Source organism: Strix uralensis, chromosome 2, assembly GCF_047716275.1.
Source record: "Strix uralensis isolate ZFMK-TIS-50842 chromosome 2, bStrUra1, whole genome shotgun sequence".
In the NCBI taxonomy this organism is placed as follows: Eukaryota; Metazoa; Chordata; class Aves; order Strigiformes; family Strigidae; genus Strix; species Strix uralensis.
Genome location: NC_133973.1, coordinates 17,411,301 through 17,423,017, shown reverse-complemented (window position 1 = coordinate 17,423,017; position 11,717 = coordinate 17,411,301).

The following is an 11,717-nucleotide window of genomic DNA, read 5'->3' as shown; positions in this document are numbered from 1 at the left end:
GGAAATAGATGGTTTTAACCACAAACACCTTTCCAATAATTTCTTTAGTTAGTTCTGAGAAAAGGCTGAAAAAGCAATGAACATTCAGAAAGGTAGAGAAAAGGAGACTTGACATAAACTTGGATTTCTGGTAACATCTGAGTTACCTGAATTTTGAGGGAATGTAGTCATAACTTCAAGCCTAAAGCCGTCCGTGTACTGAACAGAGCCAGTGTGTCCCTGTGGCTTGCTCATCAGCCTCACTCCAAGGTGCAGGAGCTGTAGCGGTGCCACAAGAATCCATTTGGTATCTGACCTTCTCCTTCATGTCCCCTTTTTGGAGAGCTCTGCAGCCTTTCCTCACCAGTCACATGAAGTCAACCTACCTCTTACACAGGTGAGGTGCTGGTAGGAGGCCTGACTGGCATGTATAATTTGCACTTGACTTGGTGGATTCTGGTGTTGCTGAAGGGGAAGATTGCTGGATGGGAATAGCTGTTTCAGTAAGAGGTGCTACAGCTGTATTTGAAGATAAATGAAAATAAACATTTTTGGAAATGCAAAGTTTTTGCTCCTACTCCTAAAGTGCTATTTGCTTATAGATTTAAAGGTCTGTATTAAATACTTGCTGTCTTGTAAGCAATAAAGATCCTGAAAAACAACTTTTGCCCATTTTCAGTGTCAGTGAGCGACTTTATGAAGAGCAGTGTTCAAGTGTAAGTACTTCAAAACAGTTTCAATAGCCTATCTAGGAAAAGCTATGGATCACAAGGTCTATTGTCTAACTGTTGTAAATTTAGGTTATTTCCTGTCAGTAGATCTCTGACCCTTTTGTTTTTACAGAAGTTAGTTCTAGATTCAGATTGACTGGGGGTGGTGGTAGTATATTTTTTTTAATATTTAGACAGTGGATTAAAAACATTGGAGGCTCTTTCCCCCATGAAATATTTTATGAAAAGGAATAATAGAAGCTTCCTCTTCTGCACCATCAGTTTTAATGTAAACCCAAAGGGACAGTTTTACACTATGCTCAGAAGATTTCTCTGAAGATAATGCTATGCTGGGACAAAATACATAGTGCTATTTCATCCACTGGAAACAAAGTTGCAATAACTTTTCTTAATTGGGGTGGTTTTCAGTTTTTCTACTTGGTAGTAGAATGATGGCATAAATAATGATGGAATGCCCTTCAGGTACACTTTCTCTAAGTAACATACTCTGTGCTTTCATTCTTTAAGGAATCCATATGTTTGAAAATTAAAACCATCTCTTCAGCTGATTTTCCTACCTCATGCTGCCCAGGAAATAAAGAAATCTGTGCTGAGAGTCTGAAATATGTATTTTAATGATACATCCTGGGAGGAGTTCCCAGCATGTGCAGCACACTTGTTCGAGGACTTAACGCAGATTTGAATGCTGCAGTATGAGCAGTGATAGAGGTGTTGCCTCACTGGTTCTTCTCTTTAGCTTTCTTTGCATTCTTTGGGGCATGGACTTTATATAATGTCTAGTATAATGGACCCTTGAGCCTTGATAATACAACCAGACATCATTCCATGGATAACAGAAAGAACAGGGGCAGTAGGTGAGTCTACAGCAGCAGTATTTTATTAGAGCAAATGAAAATATTGTCGTGAAATGTTGTATGTGCTAGTCAGGTTCAACGTTAAATAGGTGAAAAAAATTGTTTCAATGGAAAAAGCAGTCTGTGTGGCTTCCAGTGCAGTTTGCTAGCTGAGATCCTTGTGGCAGAGGATATAGAAATGGAACAATGCCTGCAACCCTTCACTATGAGTTCCTTCTTCACTGTGTTTTCTCCTCAATATAAGATCTGCAAAATATTGAGCAAATATTCTATAGATTCTGGGTATATAAGAAGTTTTTTTTTCCTGCCCCAGTAAAGATAAATTGGAGTGTCTGGTTTAATCTAAATAAAGAAATTTAAAAAAAAACCTCAAACACAGAAGTTCCTGTGATGGAATTAGTGCTGTTTGGAATAGTTTCTAAATAAGTATGGTTTTTTCATATAGTTTCTTAGTGAATATAATGGTTTGTTTTAATGACTGGGTGCCTGAAATTAAAAAGGTATAAAAAACCAGGAAGAAAAGGGGTGCCTATATAAGTCATCTCCTGGTAAACAATTGGAAGTTTTTAACGTAACAGAGTATAAATGAAGAGCCTACCTTATCGTTCTAGACGCTCTATAAAACCTACTTTAACTGGAGAAAAAGTGGTCTTTGAACACAGAAGAATAAGGAAAGTTAAGAATTTGGGGAAGGCAAGTCTGAATTGAATAAGTGAGTGCTGGTTGTAGAAAGAAAGTGGGCAACTCTTTGTGGCATCTGAAGAAGTCAGATGGGCCTGAACAACTATAACTAGGTACATATTTTTCTTATTTGTACTCCTAGCCCCAATCAACGTAGCAGTAGGGTAGTTGAGAAGTTGCATTTTGATGTAAGTAAAGGTTATGAGGCCAAAGCTTTGAAGAAAGGGTGCATTTTAGGAGGTATAGTGGTATCATTAGTTTTCAAACTCAATCAGTTTTGTTTGCTATCAAGCAGTACATACCTGTTTCCTTTTTGTGGCATTTTTCCTGCTTTTTTTTTTGTGTCAAAATAAGTTTCTATTTTATGGTGCTTTAGATAAACTGCTACCAATTAATTACTATATTCTGTTAAAATATATTAATTTGAAAAAATTCTGTCAATTACATACCAGCTCTGAAGTCATGTACGTTATCTTGGGCTTTAGTTCCCTGTTCTTTATACAGCATCTTTATCTCCACTATATATTATTCATTGAATTAAAAATAATGAGGTTGATGAACATGATTCTTAATTTTTGCTTTAAAAATACAAATTAAGATCTAATAGGAGAGAAAACATGTTGTATGATAGCATTTCTATAACTGGAAATATCCCAAAGGTCAGAAATAAGATGTATTTGTGTTTGGGTACCTATAGTATGTATGGGCACAGATGGGCAAAGAACATCTAGGATGTCCGTTTTCAAAAAATTTGTGTGTTGTAGTATTTATTCATGTTAGAAAGTCAGTGTGTAGAAATTCTGGACTATATTAATATAAATTATGAATGGCTTTGTAGAGTGTAAGAAATCCAAGAGAAATATGTTTTGGCACCAGTGAGCATGAAGTGGTTAAAAAAAAAAAAAAGAGAGAGAACATATTTTCTGTTAAGTGTTCTGACTTTCCCTTAGTGTACTTATGTTCACTTTACTACCAGGTAAATGCAGATGCTGTTTGTGTATTCTTTGATGTAGTGCCTAAATAAGGGACCATGTACTTAGGTTCCCAAACTCTCTCTTCAGCTGATATGTTTTTGTGTTTCAATTATATAATTAGAGAATTTGAACATAAATGTGGTCTTTTTGGGGGTCATTTAGCCATCTGTATCCCAGAACTCATTTAATTATTGTTGATGGACAGATGTCAAGTTAAGCCTTAAATATCTCTGCTGATAGCTAAACTACAACCTAGCTTGGCAACTTGCTTCTGTGTTAAGTGTTCTTTTAGTGTCTGTGGGTTTCAGTGGTTCAGTGATTAATGCCCTTTTAACTTCTGAAAGAAAAACATGTTTGCTTGTTTTGTATATACTTCTGGTATAATTGTTCTGATACAACTATTGAAGACCCTTTTACTTATTTCTAGCTAAAACAGGTATTTCTTTTCCATGTTCTTTTCTGGAGCATTTGTCTGCACCTGATTCTGTTCTTGCTAGTTTTTCTCTCTAGCATCGTTTTTTCTGAGTCTTGTTGTCTCAAAATTTCTTTGTTTTTCTTTCCTTTGCTTTCCTAGATTTTTCCCAGCGTGGTTTGTTCATTTCCAACCCTTAACTTCTAGTGGACTATTTCAGTGGTATCTTGAGATTTTTCTATAAATGAAGAAGTGAAAACAGCAGCTTTAGGTGTGGGTTTCATCAGTACAAAAATGAGGGTGTTTAGAAAATGCGCCCAGTACAATATGGCTGTGTGATAAAGACATTTGGTAAATATCTAAATCCTACCAGTTGGTTAGAAGATACTTGGCCTAACTCCCAAAAGAGTGAGTGCCAAAGCTTAATTTTAGTTTTTGAAAAGCACTGCCTTTTTTTGAATTAAAGCCACCAACAGCCTAATTTTAGTGTGAATTTTACATGGCTGTTCACAATTCCAGGTGACTTTAAATGTGGCCTATCAATACCATATTCTAGGCTCCACTTTGTTTCTCCCGAAGTTTTCCTCAGGCTGAAATTGTTGCTGGCCACTGTGTGATGGCCCAGGGCAGGAGAAAGTGGCAGGGAATGGATGCTTTTCAAGTGATGGATTGGACCAGTTGTGGCTTCATTGATTTGCTTCATTCTTATAACTCGATTCTCCTTCTGAGCTAACTTAAATAACAACATGTAAGGCATCCTTAATGCTCTCTACATAACACGTAATTGTCAGTGTCTCCTGTTTGCACAACCTCATGCAAGCTCAGCTTACTCTAAGGAGAGTGGTATAGCGAAACAGTTAAGAAATCCTCTGTGGGAAAGGGTTTTCTTGTTTTGGTTGTGGACAGTTCTGGGTCATGAAATAAGTAATTGTACATTCAGAACTTTTTGTTGTTGTTAGACTTTTTTTTTTAACTGAAGAACAGAAAATGTAGGGCTATGATTTATTTTTTTTAGAAAAGGATATGGGAAATTGCCTCAGGTGATTATAGCCATTAGTTAACTGCAGCAAGAAAGACTTGAGTCTTTTTTTTAAAGGAGACTGGAAAAGGGATAAAAAGCTGCCTGAGTTTATTAAACATAAATCTTTGTAGATAAACCTGAAATGTGGTTTTGATAAGCCCTCTTTTTTTTGACACATGGGAAATCTCAGGGATCTAAACTGTCTGGAGCTAAGTACTGCATAGATACTAATTAGCTGAGTTGAAAAAATTGTGGATTGATGTTGATTGGGGATGGTAAAGAACAGGCTAAAGGAAAGTTGTCAATGGGCTGTATTAAAAAAAAAAGTAAGTAGGATCAGAGGGAAATTCTGTTTAATGTTTCCATTTAAAACTTTGGCACAAAAAATGGATGTGTGATGACATACAGTTAGAAGGTGTTGCTGAAGTGGGAGAGGATGAAAATAAAATACAGGAAGAATTTGATAGTAAAATGGGATGTAATTGAACAGCACAATATTAAAGGTCAGGCAATTAGTAATCTGGAAATTCCTCAGCTGAAAGCAACGGAAGCGAAAATCTTGGGAATGTTAGTTTACATGTAACCAAGTTACTGATTTGATGTGATGAGATAGATGTAATCCTAGCAGGTGTTGAACAAGTTTCTTTTATGCAGGGAAAGGAGCAGATGTCATGGCCAAGGTGAGGAGCACTGGCGGATGTTCCCTTGGATTACCCTATGCAGGTCTTGTTATGCCTAAGGATGAACTCAAACAGGAGTAAGTGAAAGCAGCACTTCTAGGAAGTTAAGGAAAAGGAAGACCGTTTTCATTGACACTGAAAATGTAATTAACTATTAGTGACTGATGAAATACTTTAATTGGCTGTTACTGAAGTCATAGAGTGATCTTGTTAAGACCATCTTTCCTTCTTTTCTTCTACACAGATGTCTGTGTCAGGGTGCAGTAAGGGACCAGCTGCTAACTAAGGACTGGAAGCTAGGAGCCCAGCGTAGTAACACAGTCAGCAGCAGCCCAGGGCCAGCCTTGGGGAGGGCAGCCAGGTTCAGCCGAGAGTCCCCACTGCTGGGCAGGTCTGTGGTGATGAAACAGGTCTGAGGCCAGGCTGGGAACGGTCAGTACTAGGGTCAGACACACTCCAGTGGCTGCTAAGCCCATCAGTGGTGACAGATCAGGTCTGAGGAGAGGTGAGGATGTCAGTCTGGAGCACAGGGTCTGATTCAGCGAGGTCCCTGGCCAGGTAGGAGCATGGCTGCCATGCTGCTGCAATGTGTTACAGGTGGGGTCCCAGGTGAGAGCCTCCATTTAAAAGTGCATCCGAAGGGATGGGTAGCCCTTGAGGAGGCTTCTTTACCACAGATTTTCCTACTAGTGCTGGCCCTGAGTCCAGGCAGCCAGACACCCAACAGCCAGGGGGATGCACCCAGGGGACGGGTCCTGTGAGTCTGTGTTAAAAGATGTCTTCCTTGAGCTCTTCATTATTACAATACCTGGTGCATTTACAGCTGTCCCTTAGCTTATGTGAGTGGCCAAGATCCTCCCAGAGGAGTGACGTCTAGGGAACATTGGTGAACCCATCCAGTTAAATTTTCCCACATCAGATACTCCTACATGAAAATGTCCTTTAGAAATGCTGCCTCGTCAGTTCGGTGGGTTATTTATAACAGCAAGAGCTAAATTAAGAAGCAAACTCTTTGGCTGAATGGACATTCAGAAGAAAGGCCATTACTTTCCCACATCTGCTAATGTGTTTTCTGACCAAGTGTCCAAGCAAAGGTTGAGGGAGAAAAGGATTGTGGCAGTTCTTGCAGGTTGACCTTAACTTAGTAAAATTAGACGATTTAGTAGATGTGCTTGGACTCTCCACTCTGCTGCATACTGTAGCTTCTTCTGTTGCACTCTCTGCTCTTGTGATGGAAATGTAAGCTCACTGAGGATTTGAGTCAGTATGGTAAACTTCAGATATTGCTTTTTGGAGACCTAAAGACAGTGTAGTAACTATAGGTGTCACTAAATTTGCTAAGCATTTAATTCCCGGTTTAATGAATGTAACATTTGGCTTTATCTACACATTTTTACCCTTACCTAATTGAGAACGTAAAGGATTAACAGGATGGGCACCAGCTATAGTAATTTTTATTCTGATATACAAAAGGTGCTTTCAATTTTCATTTCAACTCCAGCTCTGCTTTAACACTGATAATGCACAAAGCCCAGTGATATTATTACACATTGACACTGAATTACCAGATAAATGACTTGTCAGAATTCATTTATGTTTCTGAATGTTTGGCAAAGAGTGACAGCTGCATAGAGCTTATAATTCAGTGGTGCATTATCTCAATGAAATAAAGCAGCTTCCCCTGAAAAATATATGCAAAACAAAATCTTGGGCGTCTAGATAAGGTGGTTTTAGATTCCAAATGTGATTGTGTGCCAAGTAAGAGGATTAGTTCTAGGAGTCAGATAATGCCAGAGGAAAGGAGATACAGTGACTTGCCTCCTTTGGAGTTAAGAGCAGAATTTTGGATGAACATCAGGCACCTGCACTGGAAAAACTTTACTCCCCTTTAAAATGGAAAAAGAACAAAGTTACTGATGTTGTTCAGTTTTGTGTTTAGTATATTCTGGTTCCCACTTTTTTGATATGCATGATCTCTGCACTACGCCAATCAATGTGATGTGAATTTTCAGAGTACCTGAGAAAAATTGAGGATAGCAAGTGATTTAAAAACATCTGATGCTACACTGATGCAAAATAAAACTTCTGTATTTCCAATTCAGTGTCTCTTAAATGGGGAGATATATTTGCATTAACTTCCAGAAAAATATGTGGCAAAAACTAAGGCAGGCCCTGCTGCGTCTCCTGGTCCTCTTGGCATCATTTTTTGTATCCACTCAGGGTTATTTTGCCAAAACCTCTGTGTGCAATACATGATGTCTGGATTTTAACATTTCTTAACTTTGCACATTCTCAGATGGAAAAGTGAACTAAGCCATCCTTGTCTAGTAGTAAATCTAATGGGAGGTCATGTTGTAGCTGCCTGTGCTGGAAGGCAGATTTGGTGCTGTGCAGGTGTGTGGCTGTGGGTCATACCCAGTTTGGGGGGAGCCTCCATGAGGGGACCTTCTCCTCTCCCCTCAACAGCTCCACTGGGGCCTGAGCCAGACCTGCTGCCCTGATCCGCTGGCTCAGGCCCATCTTGCCACCAAGGTCTTTCCTGGTGACCCCTGGGCTGCTGACCAGCCCTGGCTGCCATTGCTGGACCTGCTCCAGTACAGCAGCTGCCCTGCTGTCACGCTGGGCTCCCAGATCCCTGACCTCTGCGGAGCGACCAGCCTGCACTGCTCTTGACTGTGAGGTGCTGGCTGTTCTCCTTTATGGTGGTAGTCAGTTTACCTTTATTGTCCTCTTTGGATGTCACAGCTGTGTTCTGAAATAAAATGTAAAAAGATTTAATTCTGGATTGTGTTTTCCAGCCTAGTAGTGTAACAGAATGAAGCAGTACTACCAATGTTGGTAAAATTTTAGATGGCATTCTGCACCTCTTGGAATGGGAGAATAGTGCTGATTATGTTTTTTACAAAAAACCCACACAGTTGCAAACTCGCATTAATATCTTCTTTTACTTCTTTAGCTGCTTTAAATGCTCTCATAATGCCAGATTGGCAGATATTATTATGGCCTGATTACTGGATTTTCAGCCTTAACTATATTAATTTGCAAAAAGAATTTTATAATTATGTATATTCATCAGTTCAGCTCATGAAGGACAATGTGTGGCATACAGGAAATTAGAACCGTGGAGATAAGAAACTCTCCCTCCCCCACCTAGCAACTGTGTAATTAGAAGTGCTCATTTAGTGGATCAGTTCTCAATTATCTGTTAAGTGTAAGTATTTGAGTTAGATATGTTCCTTTCTCTAACGTGACTGAACATAATTTAACTTGCAGTATGTGAGATGTTGGCTACTGAAGGCAAACTGACAGATGACATTTCTTATAAATTGTATTTCTGAATATGAAACTTCATACGTGTAGTCCATGTTTATTCTGAAAGGGAGCAGGAAAGTAAAAGGCAGAGCTAGAACTATATAACATTATGTAGGGAATACTTCCAGGGACGTGCCGTATAGTTTCAGTTTGTTATAATGAGGTTTTGTTGTAATAAATACACATAGTAAATTGCATAGGAGGTATCAGGCAGGTTTGATGGTGGCTATAACAAAGTTCTGTTTATGGATAGGCACATAAAAAGGATCAGATACTGCCAGTCTCTAATTCAGGTACCCTGCTGTTGAAAGAAAATCTCTCGTAAAGAGTTTGATCACTGGAAAAAAGGAGTCCACCGTATAAACCTATTGTGTGTGCATGGTGTGGGATTTCTGTTTGGTTTGGGTTTTTTAACTTCTTGCTTTACCTATGAGTTATTTTGTGAATGTTCTCACTATCTGGTAAAGTCTGTCATTAGTTGTTTTATTATTTTTATTAATTAACAACTGTAGCACTTGCTAATACCTTGTATTTACTTGACTAGTTTCAGTCTTCATTTTTAAATATTCTGAACACCAAATAAACATCACTGCTGGAAAGCTGAGCTTTATCAATACAGAAGAATTTCTGAAAAGAAATGTAGAGCGTGAATTTAGAGCGCACTTGTGACTTTGGCCCATATGATTTTTATTTTTTTTTAGAGCACAGTCAGGGTAGTCTTACTCAAGGTAATAGGGCAGGTACAGTCTTTTCACTTAGGAGAGCTTGAGCACCACTGATCTATAAAATCAGAGACTTGTTTAAGGAAAAATGCATGAGACCTGGGCAGCTGGTGCCATGGACTGCCCTCGAACAAGTCTGGTTTTGGGTGATGTGTTTCTTTCTTGCAGGCTCCTTCTTCCTGCAGTTCAGGCAGGTCCAAAGACGTTAATTTAGACTTCTTTTATAATCCTTATTGTCCTTGGGGATGTGTACTAATCTTGTTTAGCTGTCTGGTTGCTAATCTATTAATCTTATTTGTAAATGTGTTAAATATTGGACTGCACCTTATCTATAGCAACCTTATCACAAAATTCAGGCAACACCAGGTAGAACATGAAGTGTTGGACAATGAATTTAACAGGCAAAATCAGCACCTGTGTTTCTTTTGCATATTGCATATGTATGATTTTTTCAGTATTTTCAATGTGAAAGTTTCAAACACTAAACCAGATGTTTATGTCCATAAGACCAACTTTTAGGCCTACAGTGAGAAAGTTCACCATAGAAAGAAAATGCAGTAAACTGCTTATCCCTCTCCCTTTGTTATCAGTGTTGTTCTGCTGTTTATACCACCTGCTTTTTCTCTCTGATATTTTTGACTATTGAAAGGGCTCAAACCAATTAATTTCTGATTAAGACTAAACTGTGATGTGTGAAAGTTTTGCTTGTGTTTGTTTTCACAGGACTTCTCAACTGTTTTCCCTATGCCTCTTTGTCTGTCTAGACAAAAGTAAAACACTCCCTATATAACTCACTGATAGCAGACTCAAAGCCTTCAGTGGGCACTTGGGCAAACTAATAAGGGGAACTCGAACAAAAGGACACAGAGATACCATCTAGGGAGGTTGATCTCGCTGATTTAGGAAGAAGACACCTGGACTTCACAGTGCATGCTCTGGAAAGAGCGGACACTGTGAAGAAGACCACGTACTTCTTCCACTGTACTTCTTCCCCTTCGACCACCGAAGACCCTCACTCTATTTTGACTGCGCATGCTCGGACTATGTAAATTAATTCCGGGAACTCATTATCATAAGACACCCCTTTCTAGGAAATCTAATGAATACTGAAGTCCCTTGCTAGTTTGGAGGAGCCCTTATTGTGGAGAATCCCCAGGGCGACCCCAGCGCTGCTAATAAAGAATACCTGCTGAACAGTGATATTGGATTCTGACTGTTGAGTCAATTTGTTTCACTATTTAGTATAATCAAACTAAACTTACAACAGCTGTTCTCAGTTGGAAAATGTTTCTGTTTCAGAAGTGAAAAGCTTCTGAGTCCTGATTCCCACCCTCCAATTATATGAATTGACCTAGCAACAGATACCTCCTTATTTCATACAGATGTACTTATCATAGGTGAGGAGGAATGAATACAGCAGTAAGCTGTAAATTCTCACCCTGCCTTTCTTCACTTAATACCAGACTTTCAGGGTGAAATGAAGTGAGCCCGAGGCAGCGGGAATGTGCCCGGTGTTCTGGGGATCAGTAAAGCCTGAGGCAGGTGACTGGCATTGCACTCAATGCCTCCAGTTCTGGGGTGTGTGGGGCAATGGTTCAGACTCGTCTCTTAAGGTGCTGATACTAAATCACCTCACATGATATGACGATGATGAGTTTCTCATCTAGAGCTATGTAATAGCAAGGGTCTTTTGTGATGTACAAAAGCACATAGACGTTTTGGTTCAGAACACTTGTCGTCTTGATAAAAACCTGAATTGCATAAAAGGACATAAAGCCTGAGGTACTGTTTAAACCCTGGAATTACGCCCAGTTATCATGTCCTCTGCCCCAAACCCCCTCTCATCACTTAGTTTAAAACCAAGCTTTAAAAGTTGATTTTTTTTTTTTCCACACCCCTGTCATACCACAGATACAAAGCAGAATAATTAAGCTTTTTACTGGTCATTTGCTGTTGTTTTGCACAGATTTATTTCAGCTAAGTGGCTTTCAAGTGTATACAAAGAATGATATGAGAAGGTTTTGCTCAAGCACTTAAACTATAAACCATCTGTCTGTGAAATGTGATGTTGGTTTCCCATAAACCTTTTTTTAAAACTTACTGATTGCTTAAAAGCAGTAGGATAAAGTGGGACATGGTGTAATATTCCTAAATAGGTTTGTCACGACTGCAGGAAGTGTGTTAATTTTGAAACCAGGCCTTCACTTCTGCTCAGTGCATTTGTGTTTCTTGTTAACTTGTCCAAAGGCATATTCTTTTTGTATTGGAGGTGGGGGATACACGTAAGGTGCACAAGTTTTATGCTCATCTTTGTGCAATAGGTGATCTCTCTGTTATTAGTCCTCTTGGAA